The sequence below is a fragment of the Anomaloglossus baeobatrachus genome, chromosome 6 (genome assembly GCF_048569485.1).
Source record: "Anomaloglossus baeobatrachus isolate aAnoBae1 chromosome 6, aAnoBae1.hap1, whole genome shotgun sequence".
Lineage (NCBI taxonomy): Eukaryota > Metazoa > Chordata > Amphibia > Anura > Aromobatidae > Anomaloglossus > Anomaloglossus baeobatrachus.
The window spans coordinates 179098669-179119701 of NC_134358.1; the positions used below are offsets into that span (position 1 = coordinate 179098669).

General features: G+C 51.4%; 1 pseudogene; it reads right to left on the bottom strand.

Moving 5' to 3' along the window:
* The window catches only part of LOC142243851 (dol-P-Man:Man(5)GlcNAc(2)-PP-Dol alpha-1,3-mannosyltransferase-like), a 134169-nt pseudogene that overhangs the window by 17814 nt on the left and 95322 nt on the right, over nucleotides 1–21033 (bottom strand).

Below are 21033 nucleotides of genomic sequence, written 5' to 3' on the forward strand. Positions count from 1 at the left end.
CTTCCTGTAGCTTTTAATGAGTTCTTGGATCCTAAATGAAGGTATATTTGACCATTCCTGTTTACAAAACAGTTCCAGTTCAGTTAAGTTTGATGGTCGCCGAGCATGGACAGCACGCTTCAAATCATCCCACAAGTTTTCAATGATATTCAGGTCTGGGGACTGGGATGGCCATTCCAGAACATTGGAATTGTTCCTTTGCATGAATGCCTGAGTAGATTTGGAGCGGTGTTTTGGATCATTGTCTTGCTGAAATATCCATCCCCTGCGTAACTTCAACTTCGTCACTGATTCTTCCACATTATTTTCAAGAATCTGCTGATACTGAGTTGAATACATGCGACCCTCAACTTTAACAAGATTCCCGGTGCCGGCATTGGCCACACAGCCCCAAAGCATGATGGAACCTCCACCAAATTTTACTGTGGGTAGCAAGTGCTTTTCTTGGAATGCCGTGTTTTTTTGCCTTCATGCATAACGTCTTTTTGTATGACCAAACAACTCAATCTTTGTTTCATCAGTCCACAAGACCTTCTTCCAAAATGTAACTGGCTTGTCCAAATGTGCTTTTGCATACCTCAGGCGACTCTGTTTGTGGCGTGCTTGCAGAAACGGCTTCTTTCGCATCACTCTCCGATACAGCTTCTCCTTGTGCAACGTGTGCTGTATTGTTGACCGATGCACATTGACACCATCTGCAGCAAGATGATGCTGCAGGTCTTTGGAGGTGGTCTGTGGATTGTCCTTGACTGTTCTCACCATTCTTCTCTGCCTTTCTGATATTTTTCTTGGCCTGCCACTTCTGGGCATAACAAGAACTGTACCTGTGTTCTTCCATTTCCTTACTATGTTCCTCACACTGGAAACTGACAGTTTAAATCTCTGAGACAATTTTTTGTATCCTTCCCCTAAACAACTATGTTGAATAATCTTTGTTTTCAGATCATTTGAGAGTTGTTTTGAGGAGCCCATGATGCCACTCTTCATAGGAGATTCAAATAGGAGAACAACTTGCAAGTGGCCACCTTAAATACCTTTTCTCATGATTGGATACACCTGCCTATGAAGTTCAAAGCTCAATGAGGTTACTAAACCAATTTAGTGCTATAGTAAGTCAGTAAAAAGTAGTTAGGAGTGTTCAAATTATGAAATTGATAGGAGTGCCCATACTTTTGCATCGGTCAAATTTTGTTTAAATGCGGATTGCACATTTTCTGTTAGTACAATAAACCTCATTTCAATCCAGAAATATTACTCAGTCCATCAGTTATTAAATATATAAAACTGATATAGCTGTTTCAAAAACACAAATTGTTATAAAGAAAAAAGGTTAACATTAATAGGGGTGCCCAAACGGTTTCATATGACTGTATATGATTTTTTGCAAATATTGCAGCGAATCATATACACAACATTGTGTGTGTTGCAATTTATAAACTGTTCAATCCTGAATATTCTAGAGTCATCATGGTTAGAAAAATTATTTTTCATTGTTGAAAATTGACATGTTCTACATTTGTCTGAACCGCATTTATAATAACCTGTATGATGAAGCCAGGTAGGTTTCATTGTTCTTTGAGTCTCAAACAGACTTGGAGAGATAATGTTTCCAATAGTGATAGCTTTTTTGGCAACCACCATACATCCAACTGTCCAACTCATTGATCTTAACTTGCATATTTCTAATCCCTGCCTAATCATCCCTGTATACACTAACATAAATAAAGGGTTCTTTAGAAAAAGTATTTGTAAAGATCTTTAATCTTATGCTAATGAGCGCGGGGACTAGTCCCAAGGGCATTATATTCCCGACTAGTCTGCCCTCTTAGCATGTTAGCACGCCCACAGGGGTGTACTAACATGCTATTCAATGCAGTGTCACCAGCAGAGCTGCGTGTACGTGTGTTTGCTGTGACCGCGCTTCTGAATGCCTGGCACTTCCAGTCATGCACAGTAGACCTCTCTAAAGCCGGGACGCATACACCCGGCTTCATGCTGCGCATGACCGGAAGTGCCCGGCATTCAGAAGGTCGGTCACAGCGAACAACAGGTATGCGCGGCAGCTCTGGTGATGCTACATCGAATAGCATGTTAATACACCACAGTGGGCGTGCTGATGAAGAGGGGAGCCATGTGAGCCAGGCGGGCCTTGCTTCCCCTGACTTCTGTATATGACGATGAGTGCAGATGTAACTGTGTCTTTACCTTCATCTCGATTTTCTGGGCCTTCGTCTTAGACAGGGATGGCGACATAAAGTACATGCAGACGCTAATAAACAAAACAGGAACCTTCTTTATTGCAGATCACTCTCCTTCTCACGCTTCAAGCCCTTAGGACCACTCGTGCTGTGTCCTTCTATCCTCTGGGGAAAACTCTGTTGACTTGCCCTAGGAAGCTTCCTCTAATAGCTAAGTTGTAACTTTATCTTCCCCCGGTATCCACTCCTTATGCGGCTGCCATGTCTCACTCGTGCCCGTGTCCTGGACGTGCAACTTCTCCTGGCACCAATACAAGGTCTTCCTGAAGCTGGTGTGACGCCCTGGACTAGCCAGGTAGTCACAAACATACCAACACACACACCCCCACCCTAGGCAGTTACAGCAGCCAAACACAAAACCCTTGTTGCCTCCCTCCAGGGTCTGATGTCCACACCAGGTTGGGCGGAGCCAGGTGGTTGGCCCCACCCACCAAGGAGTTCACAGGCCTGGAGGCGGGAAAAGTGTCAGAGTTTGGAGGTGAAAGTGAGAGGAGTGAACACTTGGGTGTCTGGGTTGGAGCCCAGACACTAACAGCAAGGTTGGAGCAGTGGAACTGCGCAGAGCCGTAAAGACCGGGGTCGGGCGTCGGCCCGCCTGTACTGGACCGGGGAATGGAGTGAAGCTAAGCACACAGGCAGGGCCATTCAACCCCGACCAGGCTTGGAGATGCCGTTGTCAAGGGAGGAATTTTGGGTCAAGACTGCTAATGGAGCCTTCATTTAGGATCCAGAGACGGTGCCCCATTAATGCTGTATACCAGTGCCGATATATATCAATGTATATAAGACAAAGAACACACAGACAACATGCTCTCTCCTTGAGTCAGCAATACCCACTGAGCTCATTATTATATTGAAAGAAACTTAATTATTACAGAAGGCACCTTCGGCCTTGAAAATGATACACAGAGTTTATGGGAGTGTCACTCCCCTATTTCTCCCCGCAGATGTTCATTAAAACATTCTTTCTGTGTGGACACTACTGATAAGAGTTTGTAGCTTCACATTTTGGTTTCATTATCTTTGGTTAACCCCTTCATGATTATACAACTTTAAATTATACTATAGGTCTGTGCAATGGCTACATAGACAGACAGATAATTTTGCATCTACATCTACATTTTGATTTAGTTATATACACAGATATTCTTATTACGTTTGAACAAACAAGCTATAGCTCAGTGCCACCTCCACACCGTCAATAGTCAAATCCGAATGTGACAGGAACCCCAGGGGTTTCTCAACTACTAAAGTCCCAATTGAAGGCAACCGCCCACCCAGAGAGAATATACAGCCACCGCCACAGGCTAGAGATCCAAGGGCCAGCGCCTGCGGGCAAAACGGGCTCCTACGGCACTTATACGCCGGGGAGCGGACTACTGGTGGGCAACCACAGGAGTCAAGAACATTCTCAAAGGTGCAGGGAAAGACAGCCACCATCAGCCGTCCGGGGAGAGCACAACAACAACGCTGCAGCCGGCTGCGGGACCCGTCCATCCGGCCGTTTTGGTTTACCAGAGACTTTGTCAGTGATTGTCTGAGTAAGTACACCAGTGCCGTCAGGCACCGCGCTGTGCTGTTCCTGCAACCCTGCACCCCAGCCATCCAGCCTCCCCGTTGCACAATCAGGCCCCGGGATCACCAACCCCTGCCCACGGAGGGGACAACATCTCAGCTGCACCCTACCATCTCTCCCGGGATCCCCGTTACCAGCAGCGGTGGTGCCATTATTACCACGACCCGTGGGTGGCGTCACGAACAATCTCCCTAACCAAACCACCCCCCTTTTCACTCACGGGTGAGGAGCGCTGCTCGAGTCCCCGGGTCCGGTCCACCGCTCGAGCCACCGAGCAGCAGCAGCAGAAGCCCTGAACCCGAGCGTGGTGAGCGCGTCCCCTCCGCCCGCGACAACTTGGCATCACGAACAGGATCGAGCCGATCTACTTACCAGTAGAAGTGCGCCTTGCAGTCTCCGCCGGCGGTGTCCGGCCGAAAAATTGAGAGCGCCGCAATCTTTGGCGCGAAAATCTCCCGCTCGAGCGTCTTCCCCGAGCAGGGAAGGTGCGAAAGCGAAGCCCCGCCCCCAACAAGCGGAAGTGCTAGAAAGAACCAAGGGGGGGCGGGTGAAAGCCTGCTTAATGTAGCCGAGGGCATAAAAAGCGGGGACGCCAAGACTCTGCAACATACCCGGTTCCTGGAAGCAGCTTGCAACATGTCCGCACCACCTGAGAGGCCTGAGTCTCCGGAGCCTGCCCCCGGGTCGGCAGCGTGGCTGAAAACCCAAGTAATGCTGCTGTGCTGTCGTAACTGGGCCCAAGTACGGGACCTGCTGGATCGCTGGACCGCTGAGATGGAGGAGCTGGCTGCGGTCGTGCGGGCGCATGAAATAGAGGCCATGCTAGAGGAGCTGGTGAGTGACCCACGCCCTTGTGTCCCTGAGGAACCGGCCGCTGCGGCTGAAGGACTCGGTCTACCCCTGGCCCCAACAGGGCCCGCCCCATCGCCTGTGCTGGCCGCCCGAACAGCCACGCTCAGGCCGCCGTCTCCGATGGAGGTGGCGGAGTCCGTGCTGCTCCGCCAGGGCCCGGAGGCCCGAGAGGACGCCAGCCAACCAATAGCTGGAGCAGTTGACTTAGAAGAACCGATGGCGGGCCTCCGTACACAGACCGATGACGGATCGCTTGCCACTGAGGAACCACAAGTCTGGGCTCAGTTAGAAACCGTTGCTGTCCTGCCGGGTCCCGTCATTAGCCCCCTGGAGTCAGATAACAGCGGCTCGGGGGCTGACACGGAGCCTGTCTCGGAGGAGGAGGGAATCTTCGGCCTGTATGACATGGAGGCCACTTACATCCCTCGGAGCGGAAATAATGGATGCCGGGCAGTCCTTCCTCGTCGCGCCTGCCGTGCGCTGGAGGGGCTGGAACCCGTGCTTCTTCACCTGGAGCCAGGTGAGGAGTACGGAAGTGAGCAATAGTGGCAGCGGTCCTCCGTTGCAACCAAGTTGTCCCCGTTGGGACCCTCAGCAGTTTGAATGAATGAAAAATAATCCAACCGAAGCTTCACCTGATTATCTACTATGATTATCCCGGCCGTTGCCGGCAAGTTGACCCGGAGGGACCCTATGTGTTAACCGTATGCATGAGAAACTGCACATGGACATGGCCAAGAACTGGCAGGCCACCCACGAACTTGTGGGCCTGTAAATAATGTTGTGGGATGGATACCGTTGCCGCCTCCGAAGAGGCAGATTGGAGGAAGGGCCCGCAGCAGAGCAGGCTGGGGCCCGGCCACCACCAGGACCGGTGGCCATCCTCCAGGGGTCATGGGTCCCCCTTGGACGTGGGGTCCCCTGATGTGACAGCCGGGTGCGAGACACCGTACCCGTTCCCGCTCGGGCAGCCTGAACCTGGACTGGGGTCAAAGGGTGCTGCCCACTTCTTAAGGCCCTGTCACACATAGAGATAAATCTGCGGCAGATCTGTGGTTGCAGTGAAATTGTGGACAATCAGTGCCAGGTTTGTGGCTGTGTACAAATGGAACAATATGTCCATGATTTCACTGCAACCACAGATCTGCCAAAGATTTATCTCTGTGTGTGACAGGGCCTTTAGGGGCAGCATCAGGGCTAGGTTGCTTGGGTGGGAGAGCGGAAGACATCCGTCCGTCCGTCAGTATTAAAAATGTTTATATGTGCAACGTTTAAGGTGACCTGAAGAAAATGCTTATGTTTTAAATGTTTACCGTTTTACCTGTTATTTATATTTTTACAGTGTTTGAACAAAAATAAAACCGGTGATGGACGGGCAGCCTGCGGACGGTCTGCATATTACCAAGGGGGAATGTGACGCCCTGGACTAGCCAGGTAGTCACAAACATACCAACACACACCCCCACCCTAGGCAGTTACAGTAGCCAAACACAAAACCCTTGTTGCCTCCCTCCAGGGTCTGATGTCCACACCAGGTGGGGTGGAGCCAGGTGGTTGGCCCCACCCACCAAGGAGTTCACAGGCCTGGAGGCGGGAAAAGTGTCAGTTAGAGTCTGGAGGTGAAAGTGAGAGGAGTGAACACTTGGGTGTCTGGGTTGGAGCTCAGACACTAACAGAAAGGTTGGCAGACGGTGGTGGCCATCTGCAGGAGTTAGTGGAACTCCGCAGAGCCGTAAGTACCGGGTTCGGGCGTCGGTCCGCCGGTACTGGACCGGGGAATGGAGTGAAGCAAAGCACACAGGCAGGGCCATCGGACCCTGACCAGGCTTGGAGACGCCATCAATAGTCAAATACGAATGTGACAGGAACCCCAGGGGTTTCTCAACTACTAAAGTCCCGATTGAAGGCAATCGTCCACCCAGAGAGAATATACAGCCACCGCCACAGGCTAGAGATCCAAGGGCCATCGCCTGCGGGCAAAACGGGCTCCTACGGCACTTATAAGCCGGGGAGCGGACTACCGGTGGGCAACCACAGGAGTCAAGAACATTCTCAAAGGTGCAGGGAAAGACAGCCACCATCAGCCGTCCGGGGAGAGCACAACAACAACGTTGCAGCCGGCTGCGGGACCCGTCCATCCGGCCATTTTGGTTTACCAGAGACTTTGTCAGTGATTGTCTGAGTAAGTACACCAGTGCCGTCAGGCACCGCCGCGCTGTTCCTGCAACCCTGCACCCCAGCCATCCAGCCTCCCCGTTACACCATCGGGCCCCAGGATCACCAACCCCTGCCCACGGAGGGGACAACATCTCAGCTGCACCCTACCATCTCTCCCGGGATCCCCGTTACCAGCAGCGGTGGTGCCATTATCACCATGACCCGTGGGTGGCATCACGAACAATCTCCCTAACCAAACCACCCCCCTTTTCACTCACGGGTGAGGAGCGCTGCTCGAGTCCCCGGGTCCGGTCCACCGCTCGAGCCACCGAGCAGCAGCAGCAGAAGCCCCGGACCCGAGCGTGGTGAGCGCGTCCCCTCCGCCCGCGACAACTTGGCGTCACGAACAGGATCGACCCGATCTACTTACCAGTAGAAGTGCGCCTTGCAGTCGAAAAATTGAGAGTGCCGCCATCTTTGGCGCGAAAATCTCCCGCTCGAGCGTCTTCCCCGAGCAGGGAAGGCGCGAAAGCGAAGCCCCGCCCCTAACAAGCGGAAGTGCTAGAAAGAACCAAGGTGGGGGCGGGTGAAAGCCTGCCTAATGTAGCCGAGGGCATAAAAAGCGGGGACGCCAAGACTCTGCAACATACCCGGTTCCTGAAAGCAGCTTGCAACATGTCCGCACCACCTGAGAGGCCTGAGTCTCCGGAGCCTGCCCCGAGGACGGCGGCGTGGCTGAAAACCCAAGTAATGCTGCTTTGCTGTCATAACTGGGCCCAAGTACGGGACCTGCTGGATCGCTGGACCGCTGAGATGGAGGAGCTGGCTGCGGTCGTGCGGGCGCATGAAATAGAGGCCATGCTAGAGGAGCTGGTGAGTGACCCACGCCCTTGTGTCCCTGAGGAACCGGCCGCTGCGGCTGAAGGACTCGGTCTACCCCTGGCCCAAGCAGGGCCCTCCCCATCGCCTGTGCTGGCCGCCCGAACAGCCACGCTCAGGCCGCCGTCTCCGATGGAGGTGGCGGAGTCTGTGCTGCCCCGGCAGGGCCGGTAGGCCCGAGAGGACGCCAGCCAACCAATAGCTGGAGCGGTTGACTTAGAAGAACCGATGGCGGGCCTCCGTACACAGACCGATGACGGATCGCTTGCCACTGAGGAACCACAAGTCTGGGGTCAGTTAGAAACCGTTGCTGTCCTGCCGAGTCCCGTCATTAGCCCCCTGGAGTCAGATAACAGCGGCTCGGGGGCTGATACGGAGCCTGTCTCGGAGGAGGAGGGAATCTACGGCCTGTATGACATGGAGGCCACTTACATCCCTCGGAGCAGAAATAATGGATGCCGGGCAGTCCTTCCTCGTCGCGCCTGCCGTGCGTTGGAGGGGCTGGAACCCGTGCTTCACCTGGAGCCAGGTGAGGAGTACGGAAGTGAGCAATAGTGGCAGCGGTCCTCCGTTGCAACCAAGTTGTCCCCGTTGGGACCCTCAGTGGTTTGAATGAATGAAAAATAATCCAACCGAAGCTTCACCTGATTATCTACTGTGATTATCCCGGCCGTTGCCGGCAAGTTGTCCCCGGAGGGACCCTATGTGTTAACCGTATGCATGAGAAACTGCACATGGACATGGACGAGAACTGGCAGGCCACCCACGAACTTGTGCGCCTGTAAATAATGTTGTGGGATGGATACCGTTGCCGCCTCCGAAGAGGCAGATTGGAGGAAGGGCCCGCAGCAGAGCAGGCTGGGGCTCAGCCACCACCAGGACCAGTGGCCATCCTCCGGGGGTCAGGGGTCCCCCTTGGACGTGGTGTCCCCTGATGTGACAGCCGGGTGCGAGACACCGTACCCGTTCCCGCTCGGGCAGCCTGAACCTGGACTGGGGTCAAGGGGTGTTGCCCACTTCTTAGGGGCAGCATCAGGGCTAGGTTGCTTGGGTGGGAGAGCGGAAGACATCCGTCCGTCAGTATTAAAAATGTTTATATGTGCAACGTTTAAGGTGACCTGAAGAAAATGCTTATGTTCTAAATGTTTACCGTTTTACCTGTTATTTATATTTTTACAGTTTTTGAACAAAAATAAAACCGGTGATGGACGGGCAGCCCGCGGACGGTCTGCATTTTACCAAGGGGTAATGTGACGCCCTGGACTAGCCAGGTAGTCACAAACATACCAACACACACACCCCCACCCTAGGCAGTTACAGCAGCCAAACACAAAACCCTTGTTGCCTCCCTCCAGGGTCTGATGTCCACACCAGGTGGGGTGGAGCCAGGTGGTTGTCCCCACCCACCAAGGAGTTCACAGGCCTGGAGGCGGGAAAAGTGTCAGTTAGAGTCTGGAGGTGAAACGGAGAGGAGTGAACACTTGGGTGTCTGGGTTGGAGCTCAGACACTAACAGAAAGGTTGGCAGATGGTGGTGGCCGTCTGCAGGAGTTAGTGGAACGCCGCAGAGCCGTAAGGACCGGGGTCGGGCGTCGGTCCGCCGGTACTGGACCGGGGAACGGAGTGAAGCTAAGCACACAGGCAGGGCCATCGGACCCCGACCAGGCTTGGAGACGCCGTCAATAGTCAAATACGAATGTGACAGGAACCTCAGGGGTTTCTCAACTACTAAAGTCCCGATTGAAGGCAACCGTCCACCCAGAGAGGATATACAGCCACCGCCACAGGCTAGAGATCCAAGGGCCAGCGCCTGCGGGCAAAACAGGCTCCTACGGCACCTATACGCCGGGGAGCGGACTACCGGTGGGCAACCACAGGAGTCAAGAACATTCTCAAAGGTGCAGGGAAAGACAGCCACCATCAGCCGTCCGGGGAGAGCACAACAACAACGTTGCAGCCGGCTGCGGGACCCGTCCATCCGGCCATTTTGGTTTACCAGAGACTTTGTCAGTGATTGTCTGAGTAAGTACACCAGTGCCGTCAGGCACCGCGCCGCGCTGTTCCTGCAACCCTGCACCCCAGCCATCCAGCCTCCCCGTTACACTATCGGGCCCCGGGATCACCAACCCCTGCCCACGGAGGGGACAACATCTCAGCTGCACCCTACCATCTCTCCCGGGATCCCCGTTACCAGCAGCGGTGGTGCCATTATCACCACGACCCGTGGGTGGCATCACGAACAATCTCCCTAACCAAACCACCCCCCTTTTCACTCACGGGTGAGGAGCACTGCTCGAGTCCCCGGGTCCGGTCCACTGCTCGAGCCACCGAGCAGCAACAGCAGAATCCCTGGACCCGAGCGTGGCGAGCGCGTCCTCTCCGCCCGCGACACTGGCTGGCTACAGTGCCCCACTTGTCCGAATCAAATTGCCGCCGGTCAGCCGGGTAAGATCTTGACACTTTTTGGAGGGATTCCCTAAAGTTCCTCAAACAGGCTCCTAGCATGAGCCCTGCCTGGCACGTTTCCTGCCACTCACTAACTACGTCTACTCCTTCCTCACACATATTGTACCCTCTGCTCACTCCCCCCCTTTTAGTTCTGTCTCCATAAGGAGACACTGTCTGCTCTGTCCTGTGTTCCTACTAAATCTTATAAACTATCTAGCTGCCTAATCTACTCCATCCTCCACCACCTGCTGCTTGTTCCCTAGTTCCCACTAAGGGTCCCGTCACACGTTACGATGCACCAACGATCCCACCAGTGATCCGACCTGGCAGGGATCGTTGGTGCGTCGCTACATGGTCGCTGGCGAGCTGTAAATCAGGCAGATCTTACCAGCGACCAGCCACCAGCCACTCGTGTAACGATGCTGCGCTTGGTAACCAAGGTAAATATCGGGTAACTAAGCAAAGTGCTTTGCTTGGTTACCCGATATTTACCCTGGTACCAGCATACACCACTTACAGGCGGCCAGCGCGGGCTGCCTGTACACGTAGCTAGGGTACACATCGGGTTACTAAGCAAAACGCTTTGCTTAGTTACCCGATATTTACACTGGCTACGTGTGCAGGGAGCCAGCGCTGGACGCCTGTAAGCGGCATACGCTGGTACCATTGTAAATATCAGGTAACCAAGCAAAGCGCTTTGCTTAGTTATCCGATACTTACCCTGCTTACCAGCGTACGCTGCTTACACGAGTCGGTGCTCGTTGGTCTCCTGCAGTCAAACACACTGATGCGTGCTGCACAGCGGGAGACCAACGAGCAAAAAAAAGGTCCTGATCGTTTTGTAACGATCAGCGACCTTGCAGCAGGGGCCCGCTCGCTGCTACATGTCACACACAATATCACTAAAGCGGGCTTTACACGCTGCGATATCGGTCCCGATATCGCCAGCGTGGGTACCCGCCCCATCTGTTCTGCGACGCGGGCAAATTGCTGCCCGTGCCGCACAACATCGCCCAGACCCGTCACACATACTTAATTCAACCTACAATAATCGTACAGGAATCCAGAATTTGTTAATCAAAAGTGAAAATGATTTTTATTTTTACTCATAATACATATCATCATATAGTTCAAAAATAGACATAGGACAACAGTTTCGTGAAAAACGGGGGAAGATAGTATAGCCGCACATACATTAATAAGGTGACAATATCCAAGCAGATGGTGACCAACACTCATGTATCATTTATCAGACTCCAGTATTTATAGACATTAATGCAGGAGTTGGTACATATCTAATTCTGTTATCATACCAGTATATCTTCACGTAAAAATCCAATGAGACCCTTTTATCCAGAGAGACACCTGAAAATATGATGACTATAAATCACACTGGGACCACAAATGGATACCATTTACTGTACAGACCTGCAAAGTCAGAATAAATTACCCAAATGTAATTCAATTAGCAGTGCCAAGCAATGCATAGGTCCTAATACATTAACATGTATGCATGTATGCATCCATATGTGGACCACCGGTGATATTCATATATCTCAAAAGGGATCAATGGTAATAAGATAGTATACTTGATCTAAAATAATATACATACCATCATTGGGTTTCAAACAGTCCACACTCTGGTATATAACCTTGTTAAACCTCCATATACAGTCTCTGCCTGTCTCTAGTCCATACCTTAAGTCATGTCAGTAGTCATTTGATGGTCACCACGTGGCTAGAGGCCGTCACCTATACCTCTACGCGCGTTTCACCGCTCTGGTTTCGTCAGGAGGCTTGTGTGAAGTATTGTGAACACACCTTTTATAGATCCCATGATTTGGGCACAGCTGCGCGCTCCCCGGTAGATGTTGTGGGCGCGCCCCGCCCCATGATGCACACCACGCAAGCCCGTCGCCTGTCGAGCACGTCATCCGTCACCTGACCGCACATGTGCAGTCAGCAATCACATGACACGGAGCCAGCAGGGAGACCGGATGTGTTATCCGGTCGCCATGCCAACCCTCTCTGTCGGCAACTTGCTCGCCGTGATGCGCAGCGCATGCAGGCGGGCGCGTCCCTTTCTTGGCGCGCGCACGCCGGGCCAAATCACTATGGGCAGCATAAAACGCTCCATCGCTAATTGTGTGAATGAGCCCCTTTAGTGGGAGGTAATCCACACCCACTTTTTATATCCATCACAGCCCAACAACGCACATGAACGCCCGCTATATACAAATACATATACCAATATACGCTGTAGTCTCACACGTAAAATTACATTTATATACAATATATGAAATAGCTGATCTATATATATTATAAACTTAATCTCAGAATAACCATTCATATATCCAGCGACATCATGTACTTCAATTGTTGTTTTTTTTCAATATCCCTTTTTAGGGCTGTGAACCGGGAAACGTTCTTCAATATTTATCATCCTCGGGGGTCATCATTCAGTTCATGGTGAATATAACAAAGGCCATAACAATCATGGGAAACTAGAAAGGAAGCAAATATTTACAATTAAAAAAACATAAGTGAAAACGTAAACAAAGTTAAAATTCGCGCTACCCTGACAGAAAGGACTTGAAGCTTAGGGATTCATTGAGTCCCTTAGGTGTCATTGTGTCTAGGACTACGATCCATTTGGTTTCTTTTTTCAACAATTCATTTTTATAGTCACCACCTCTAGCACCAAGGCTGACATGGTCGATGCCTTTTACCTTGAACCCATTGGGGTTGCAATTATGGTGAAGGAAAAAATGTCGTGAGATAGATTTTAACCCCACTACCTCTTTGCAACCCTTGGCCAGTCCTACAGGTGATATTATGAGTGATGGAATAGTTTTTAGAGGCTGAACTGTTATCAAACGACATACTTCTCTGTATGTATTTACAGGCGGTACAATTCCTGCACTGGAAACACCCCTATTTTGGGCCCTTTTGACCTAACAAATTTTGCTGTGGTGGAATATAGTGACTCCGCGTGAGCAGGTCCCTTAGATTTTTTGACCTACGCCAGGTCATTGCAGGATGTGTCGTTAAATGTTTGGCGAGGTCTTTATCAGCCAATAGGATCTGCCAATATTTTTTGAAAATCCCCCCAATTTCATTCCACTTATCATTAAAGTTAGTGATGAATCTCACAGGTTGGAGATTCTGATTTCTTTTACGTGTCACTAACAGATGCTCTCGCTCACTCTTTGCCGCTCTAATAAAACCCTGTCTGATGTTCCTTGGTTTATATCCCCGTTCTTCCAAATTCGTTCTTAGTCGTTGGGCCTGAGTGCCAAAATCTTTGTCACTCGAACATATTCTTCTCATACGTAAAAATTGCCCTATGGGCACTGCTTTAATTGTTTGGGGATGGTGTGAGGAGGAGGCATGTAGGAGTGTATTAGTCGCCGTTTGTTTCCTGAATACATCAGTAACAATATGACCTTCCTCACCCCTCATGATCAATACGTCCAAAAACTCCACCTTCCAGTAATCATATTTAGATGTTAGCCGGATGTTAAATGCATTATCATTCAATTTTTGTAAGAAATTCACCAGGGATGGCTCAGAACCCTGCCATATAAACAGAGTATCATCGATATATCGATGCCATGAGACCACTGCATCAAACCCCTCCACAAATTGGACAACCTCCCGCTCCCACAGCCCCAGGAATAAATTGGCATACGAGGGCGCACAAGTCGCCCCCATTGCCACTCCCTGGAGCTGTAGGTAGTAGCGGTCTTTAAAAATGAAATAGTTATGGGTCAAGATGTATTCTAGTAACTCCATAACAAATTCAATGAGTTCAGTTTCCATGTTGGTCATTTGTAGAAAGGTCCTAGATGCAGTGGTCCCATGGCTATGGACAATAGATGTATATTACGCCTCAACATCACAAGTGACCAGATACATATCTGGTTCAAGTTGGATATGGTTGAGGCGTTTTAAGATGTCTGTCGTATCTCTGATATATGATGGCAGGGTCCCGACACATCCCTGGAGAAAAAAATCAATACATTTGCAAACCTTTTCATTGAGTCCATTTATTCCCGATACTATAGGACGACCGGGGGGATTGTCCCTATTTTTATGAACTTTTGGGATAACATAGAAAGTTGGAGTCTTAGGGCAGTCGGTCATGAGTCCATCTCTCATTTTGAGCGAAATTATGCCCTTCCTAAACCCTGTTTCTATAATGTCATCCAATATTCTTTTGTATTGAACAGTGGGATTAACATCCAATTTTTTATAGCATATCCTGTTGTTCAATTGTCGAAAAACCTCACGTTCATATTGATCTGTAGGCCAAACAACAAGATTCCTACCCTTATCAGCGGGTTTTATTACCACTGTTTTCATACTTTTCAACTCCTTAATCGCCTGTCGTTCCTTATAAGTCAAATTAAACTTTGAGATCTTATCTGTGATGGTACGTAATGCTTCTCTTACCAGTTTTACAAAGATGTCCACATTAAGACAAAGACCATTAGGGGGGAAAACTTGTGTTCGGCTGTGCAGATGAATAGGTAGTAGAGTTTGTGTAGGTTCTTCCAGTACTTGCTGTTCATCCAAAAGAGACTCCAGGTCTGAGAGGGCATGCTGTTCCTTAAATGTAGAGAATACATCAGTATCATTATTGGCAAAGAATTTCTTATACCTCAATTTTCTCGCAAACAATTCCAGATCCTTTATGATGGTAAAGTGATCAAGCTTTGCTGTGGGAGAAAATGTGAGTCCCTTTTCAAGTACACTAACCTGGAATTTGGTAAGCGTTATATTGGATAGGTTGATTACCTTTAATCTATCCTGTTTTTCTGTGCACCTCTTTTCTGATTTCTCAGAACTCGTCCGGAACCACCTGGATTCATGGCATCGGGCAGGGGGCCGTGTTCCAATATGTCTCCCCTCCCTTGCCGCTTGCCTAAAAAATGTTCTCCACATGATTCCTCAGAGAGACTTGATACCAGGGATGATGACCTTGAATTTCTTGCCGTCCTCCCTCTACCACCTTGATTATTGTTGTACCAACGGTATACTTTCTTATTTTGATAATCTAATAAATCCCATTGGTATTTCTTTATTTTTCTATCCTGAACCTCCTCACATTTATTAATTTCTAAATCCAACTCCTTATCAAACTTGGAATGCTCCTCCGGAGTCAGGCTTTCCTGAATCTGAATTTTATAACTGTCTAGATCTTTTTCTATCGCATAAATGGACTTCTTGTCTAAAACTATAAGTAGCTCAATAAGTGTGCGAGAACATCTAGTCAGTGCTTCCTCCCACCTTTCAATGAACAATGGATCCAGGACTGCAGCTGTAGGGAATTTTTGTATTAGCAATCCACGTGGGACTATATTTTTTTGAAGATATGTTTCTAAGGAGACTTTATTCCACCACAAACGAGTACGACGTTTGAGAGAATCCCTAATTTTTAGCTTCAAGTCCCTCACATCAGGTATATCACTTTCTGCGGCACCCCTATCACCAAACAGTGTGCCTATTTGAGAGATCCAAGTTTTGTCAAAAGTTTTGTTTGGAAGTCCATTGATACGATAGAAAAAGATTACCTCCCACTAAAGGGGCTCATTCACACAATTAGCGATGGAGCGTTTTATGCTGCCCATAGTGATTTGGCCCGGCGTGCGCGCGCCAAGAAAGGTACGCGCCCGCCTGCATGCGCTGCGCATCACGGCGAGCAAGTTGCCGACAGAGAGGGTTGGCATGGCGACCGGATAACACATCCGGTCTCCCTGCTGGCTCCGTGTCATTTGATCGCTGACCGCACATGTGCGGTCAGGTGACGGATGACATGACGGATGACGTGCTCGACAGGCGACGGGCTCGCGTGGTGTGCATCATGGGGCGGGGCGCGCCCACAACATCTACCGGGGAGCGCGCAGCTATGCCCAAATCATGGGATCTATAAAAGGTGTGTTCACAATACTTCACACAAGCCTCCTGACGAAACCAGAGCGGTGAAATGCGCGTAGAGGTATAGGTGACGGCCTCTAGCCACGTGGTGACCATCAAATGACTACTGACATGACCTATGCATTGCTTGGCACTGCTAATTGAATTACATTTGGGTAATTTATTCTGACTTTGCAGGTCTGTACAGTAAATGGTATCCATTTGTGGTCCCAGTGTGATTTATAGTCATCATATTTTGATGTGTCTCTCTGGATAAAAGGGTCTCATTGGATTTTTACGTGAAGATATACTGGTATGATAACAGAATTAGATATGTACCAACTCCTGCATTAATGTCTATAAATACTGGAGTCTGATAAATGATACATGAGTGTTGGTCACCATCTGCTTGGATATCGTCACCTTATTAATGTATGTGCGGCTATACTATCTTCCCCCGTTTTTCACGAAACTGTTGTCATATGTCTATTTTTTAACTATATGATGATATGTATTATGAGTAAAAATAAAAATCATTTTCACTTTTGATTAACAAATTATGGATTCCTGTAGAATTATTGTAGGTTGAATTAGGTTCTATATGGAATCATCTTTTTGATTTAAGGGGCTCATTATTGGTGGACCGTCACACATACTTACCTGCCCGGCGACGTCGCTGTGACCGGCGAACCGCCTCCTTTCTATGGGGGCGGTCCATGCGGCGTCATAGAGACGTCACTGAGCGGCCGCATAATAGCAGCGGAGGGGCGGAGCTGAGCGGGACGTAACATCCCGCCCACCTCCTTCCTTCCGCATAGCGGCCGGGAGGCAGGTAAGGAGAGCTTCCTCGTTCCTGCGGAGTCACACGGAGCGATGTGTGCTGCCGCAGGAACGAGTAACAACTTCGTTACTGCTGCAGTAACGATTTTTGAGAATGGACCCCCATGTCACCGATGAGCGATTTTGCACGTTTTTGCAACGATGCAAAATCGCTCATCGGTGTCACACGCAACGGCATCGCTAATGCGGCCGGATGTGCGTCACCAATTCCGTGACCCCAACGAGTTCGCATTAGCGATATCGTAGCGTGTAAAGCCCCCTTAAGTCTATCTGTTTCTAATACTATACCTTATCGTACACCTATATCTGGCCCTGTGCTATATCCTTTTCCCGAACACAGCATAAGGGGACCTGTTCATGTTATGCACAGTATTTACATTACATAGACATATACTTCTTTCCTATTACACAATCCGCAGTGACTGCCAGGTGGAGCAGAACAGCATGCCCATTCGGCTCTGCTACATTCTCCGTATACATCACAATAGACAATATACCTGTAACACATTTTTACACCACTTTGTAGGAGAGGGCGCTATTCGCCTGTCTTCTACATTAACATGATAAGAGGGTGGACTAGTCGGGAGATATAACGCCCTTGGGACGGTTAGGCAGGGCTTAGCAATATGCACCCAGAACGGCTTGTGGTTCTGGGTGCATATGTGACGCCCTGGACAAGCCAGGTCGTCACAGAGCAACACCAACACACCCTACACTCCGGTCAGGCACACCAAAGCCAAAACACAAAATCCTTGTTGCCTTCCTCCAGGGGCTGATGTCCACACCAGGGGGTGGGCCAGGCGGTTGGTCCCGCCCACCGAAGAGTTCACAGTCCTGGAGGCGGGAAAAGAGACCAGTTAGTGGAGAACAGTTTAGGAGTGAGGTGGAAAAGGAGCAGACAGAAAGTGGTCCGGGTGTGTGGCCCGGACGGTACAGCAAGGTTGGCAGACGGTGGTGACCATCTGCAGGAGAGGCCTATTGGAGCTAGCCGTAAGGACCGTGGACGGGCGGTGGCACGGCGGTACCGGACCGGTACGCAAAGAGAAGCCAGCACCATTCGGCAGGGGCTTACGGACCCCGACAAGGCTAGGAGTCGCCGTGCAATTTGTCAAATCCGTTGACGAAGGGAACCTCCTGGCTTTCCCAGCAGCCAAGTCCCGACAGAAGGCAACAGTCCAACCGTTAGAGGGAAACACGGTGACCGCCAAGGCTAAAGTTCCCAGGGCCAGAGCCTGCGGGCAAAAGGGGCTCCTTCAGCAACCTTCAAGCTGGGGAGCGGGTTACCGGTGGGAACCCATTGGAACCGTTTACACTACACAGGTGCAGGGAAAGGCAGTCACCATCAACCTGCCGGGAGGAGAAACACCGCAGCCGTCTGTGGGACCCGTCCATCCAGCCGTTTGTTTTACCGGAGACTTTGTGTTCATCATTGGCTGAGTGAGTACCACTGTGCCGTGCGGCACCGCGCTGCCCCTGCGACCCTGCACCTCGCCAGGCCCCGTAACCCGCCTGCCATCCATCCCTACCCCATCAGCGGGCCCCGGGACAACCAACCCCCTACCCACGGAGGAGAGAACCAACATCAAAGCTGCTCCCTGTCATCGCTCCTGGGATCCCCGTCCAGAGCAGCGGTGGTGTCACCAATCTCACCACAACCGTGGGTGGCGTCACAGACAATAAATCCCCAAAACCAAACCCCTTTTCACTCACGGGCGAGGAGCGCCGTTCGAGTCCCCGGGATCCGGCCCACTGCTCGAGCCACCACCGAGCAGCAGCCAGACCCAAGCAGTGGGAGAGCGCAGCGTCCCCTCCTCCGCCTGCGACAACTTGGCGTCACGAACAGGATCTTACCGCTCTGCCGTCTGGTAGAGGTGCGCCTTGTGACCGCCGGAGGTGTCCGGCCGAAAAATTTCAGAGGCCGCCATTTTGGGCGCGAAAAGTCCCCGCTCGAGCATCTCCTCGAGCAGTGGAGGCGCGAAAGCCGAAACCCCGCCCCTGTAGAGGAGGTACCGAAAAGAAACTAAGGGGGACTGATGGCGTCTGGCCGCATGTAGCTCGCGGCTATACGAGCAGGGACGCCGGGACCCCGCGATCCGCTGAGCCCTGCAAAGGATGTCTGCCCCACCCAGCTATGCGGAGGCTACCGAGCCGGTGCCCGGAACAGCGGCCTGGCTGAGGGCCCGAACGGCAGGGATCTGCCGACACTACCGAAGTCAGATATGCATACTGATGGAACAGTGGACCGCGGAGGTGGAGGAGGTAGCTGCAATCGCCCGGGTGTATGGAATGGAGGCAATGATGGAGGAGCTGGTGAGTGACCCACGCCCCTGTGTCCCCGAGGGACCGGCCGTTGCAGCTGAGGGACCCGGTCTACCCCTGGCCCCCATGTCGCCTCCGTCTTCCTTGCCTGTGCACCGCGCTGCGCATGGTCCGTCTGGCGTACACCCCTTCATGGCAGTGGCCGAGAGAGTGGCGAGCCCGGCAGCTGCGGCAGCTGGCGGTGACCCGCCTGGCCCAGGGACGGATGATAGCGATTCCGGACCGGACACAGAGCCTGTTTCTGAGGAAGATGAAGGGGTTGTTGCTCTGTGTGACATGGAGGCCACTTACATCCCCCGGAGCGGAAATAATGGGTACCGTGCGGCCCTTCCCCGTCGCGCCTGCTATGCGCTGGAGGGGCTGATTCCCGTGTTCCTCCACCCGGGGCCGGCTGAGGATGATGAAAGCGAGCAGTGAAAGTCAGCGGAGCCCCGCTGCTGTTGTCCCCGTTGGGACCACCAAAGTACCGTTGTAAAAGTTTAATGAATGATAAGTGAATGATTACCGAGATGTTACCTGATTTTCAGCCCTGATTTGAACCGGTCGTTGCCGGCAACTGTTGTCCCCGTGGGGACTGTTTGCAATCAATGCGTAGAAACTGCTACGGACAAGCCCGAGAACTGGCAGGGCAACCACAAACTGAGTGGCATGTAAATAAATATGTTTTGTTGGCTTGACACCGTGACCGCCTCCGGAGAGGCTGATTTGGAGGATGGGCCTGGAGGGAAGAGATGGCCCAGGCCCGCCACTACCGCAACCGGTGGCAATCCTCTGGGGGTTTCAGGGGTCCCCATGGACGTGGCTCCCCTGAAAAGGACAGAACCCGCTCGGGTAACTTGTGCTGGACTGGGGTCAAGGGGTGCTGCCTATTTGCTTATGGGCAGCATCAGGGCCAGGTTGCTTCGGTGGGAGAGAGCGGAAGCCGTTACCGTTAGTAACGTTTAAGAAATGTGCCTCCCGATGTGGGAAGAATGAAAAATGCTTATGTTTTAAATGTTTTACCGTTTTATCTTTTTCAGTTGTGAAAATAAAACCGGTGATGGACGGGCAGCCCCTACACCCTGGTCAGGCACACCAAAGCCAAAACACAAAATCCTTGTTGCCTTCCTCCAGGGGCTGATATCCACACCAGGGGGTGGGCCAGGCGGTTGGTCCCGCCCACCGAGGAGTTCACAGTCCTGGAGGCGGGAAAAGAGACCAGTTAGTGGAGAACAGTTTAGGAGTGAGGTGGAAAAGGAGCAGACAGAAAGTGGTCCGGGTGTGTGGCCCGGACGGTACAGCAAGGTTGGCAGACGGTGGTGACCATCTGCAGGAGAGGCCTATTGGAGTTAGCCGTAAGGACCGTGGACGGGCGGTGGCCCGGCGGTACCGGACCAGTACGCAAAGAGGAGCCAGCACCATCCGGCAGGGGCTTACGGACCCCGACAAGGCTAGGGGTCGCCGTGCAATTTGTCAAATTCGTTAGCGAAGGGAACCTCCTGGGTTTCCCAGCAGCCAAGTCCCGACAGAAGGCAACAGTCCAACCGTTAGAGGGAAACACGGTCACCGCCAAGGCTAAAGTTCCCAGGGCTAGAGCCTGCGGGCAAAAGGGGCTCCTTCAGCAACCTTCAAGCTGGGGAGCGGGTTACCGGTGGGAACCCATTGGAACCGTTTACACTACACAGGTGCAGGGAAAGGCAGTCACCATCAACCTGCCGGGAGGAGAAACACCGCAGCCGTCTGTGGGACCCGTCCATCCAGCCGTTTGTTTTACCGGAGACTTTGTGTTCATCATTGGCTGAGTGAG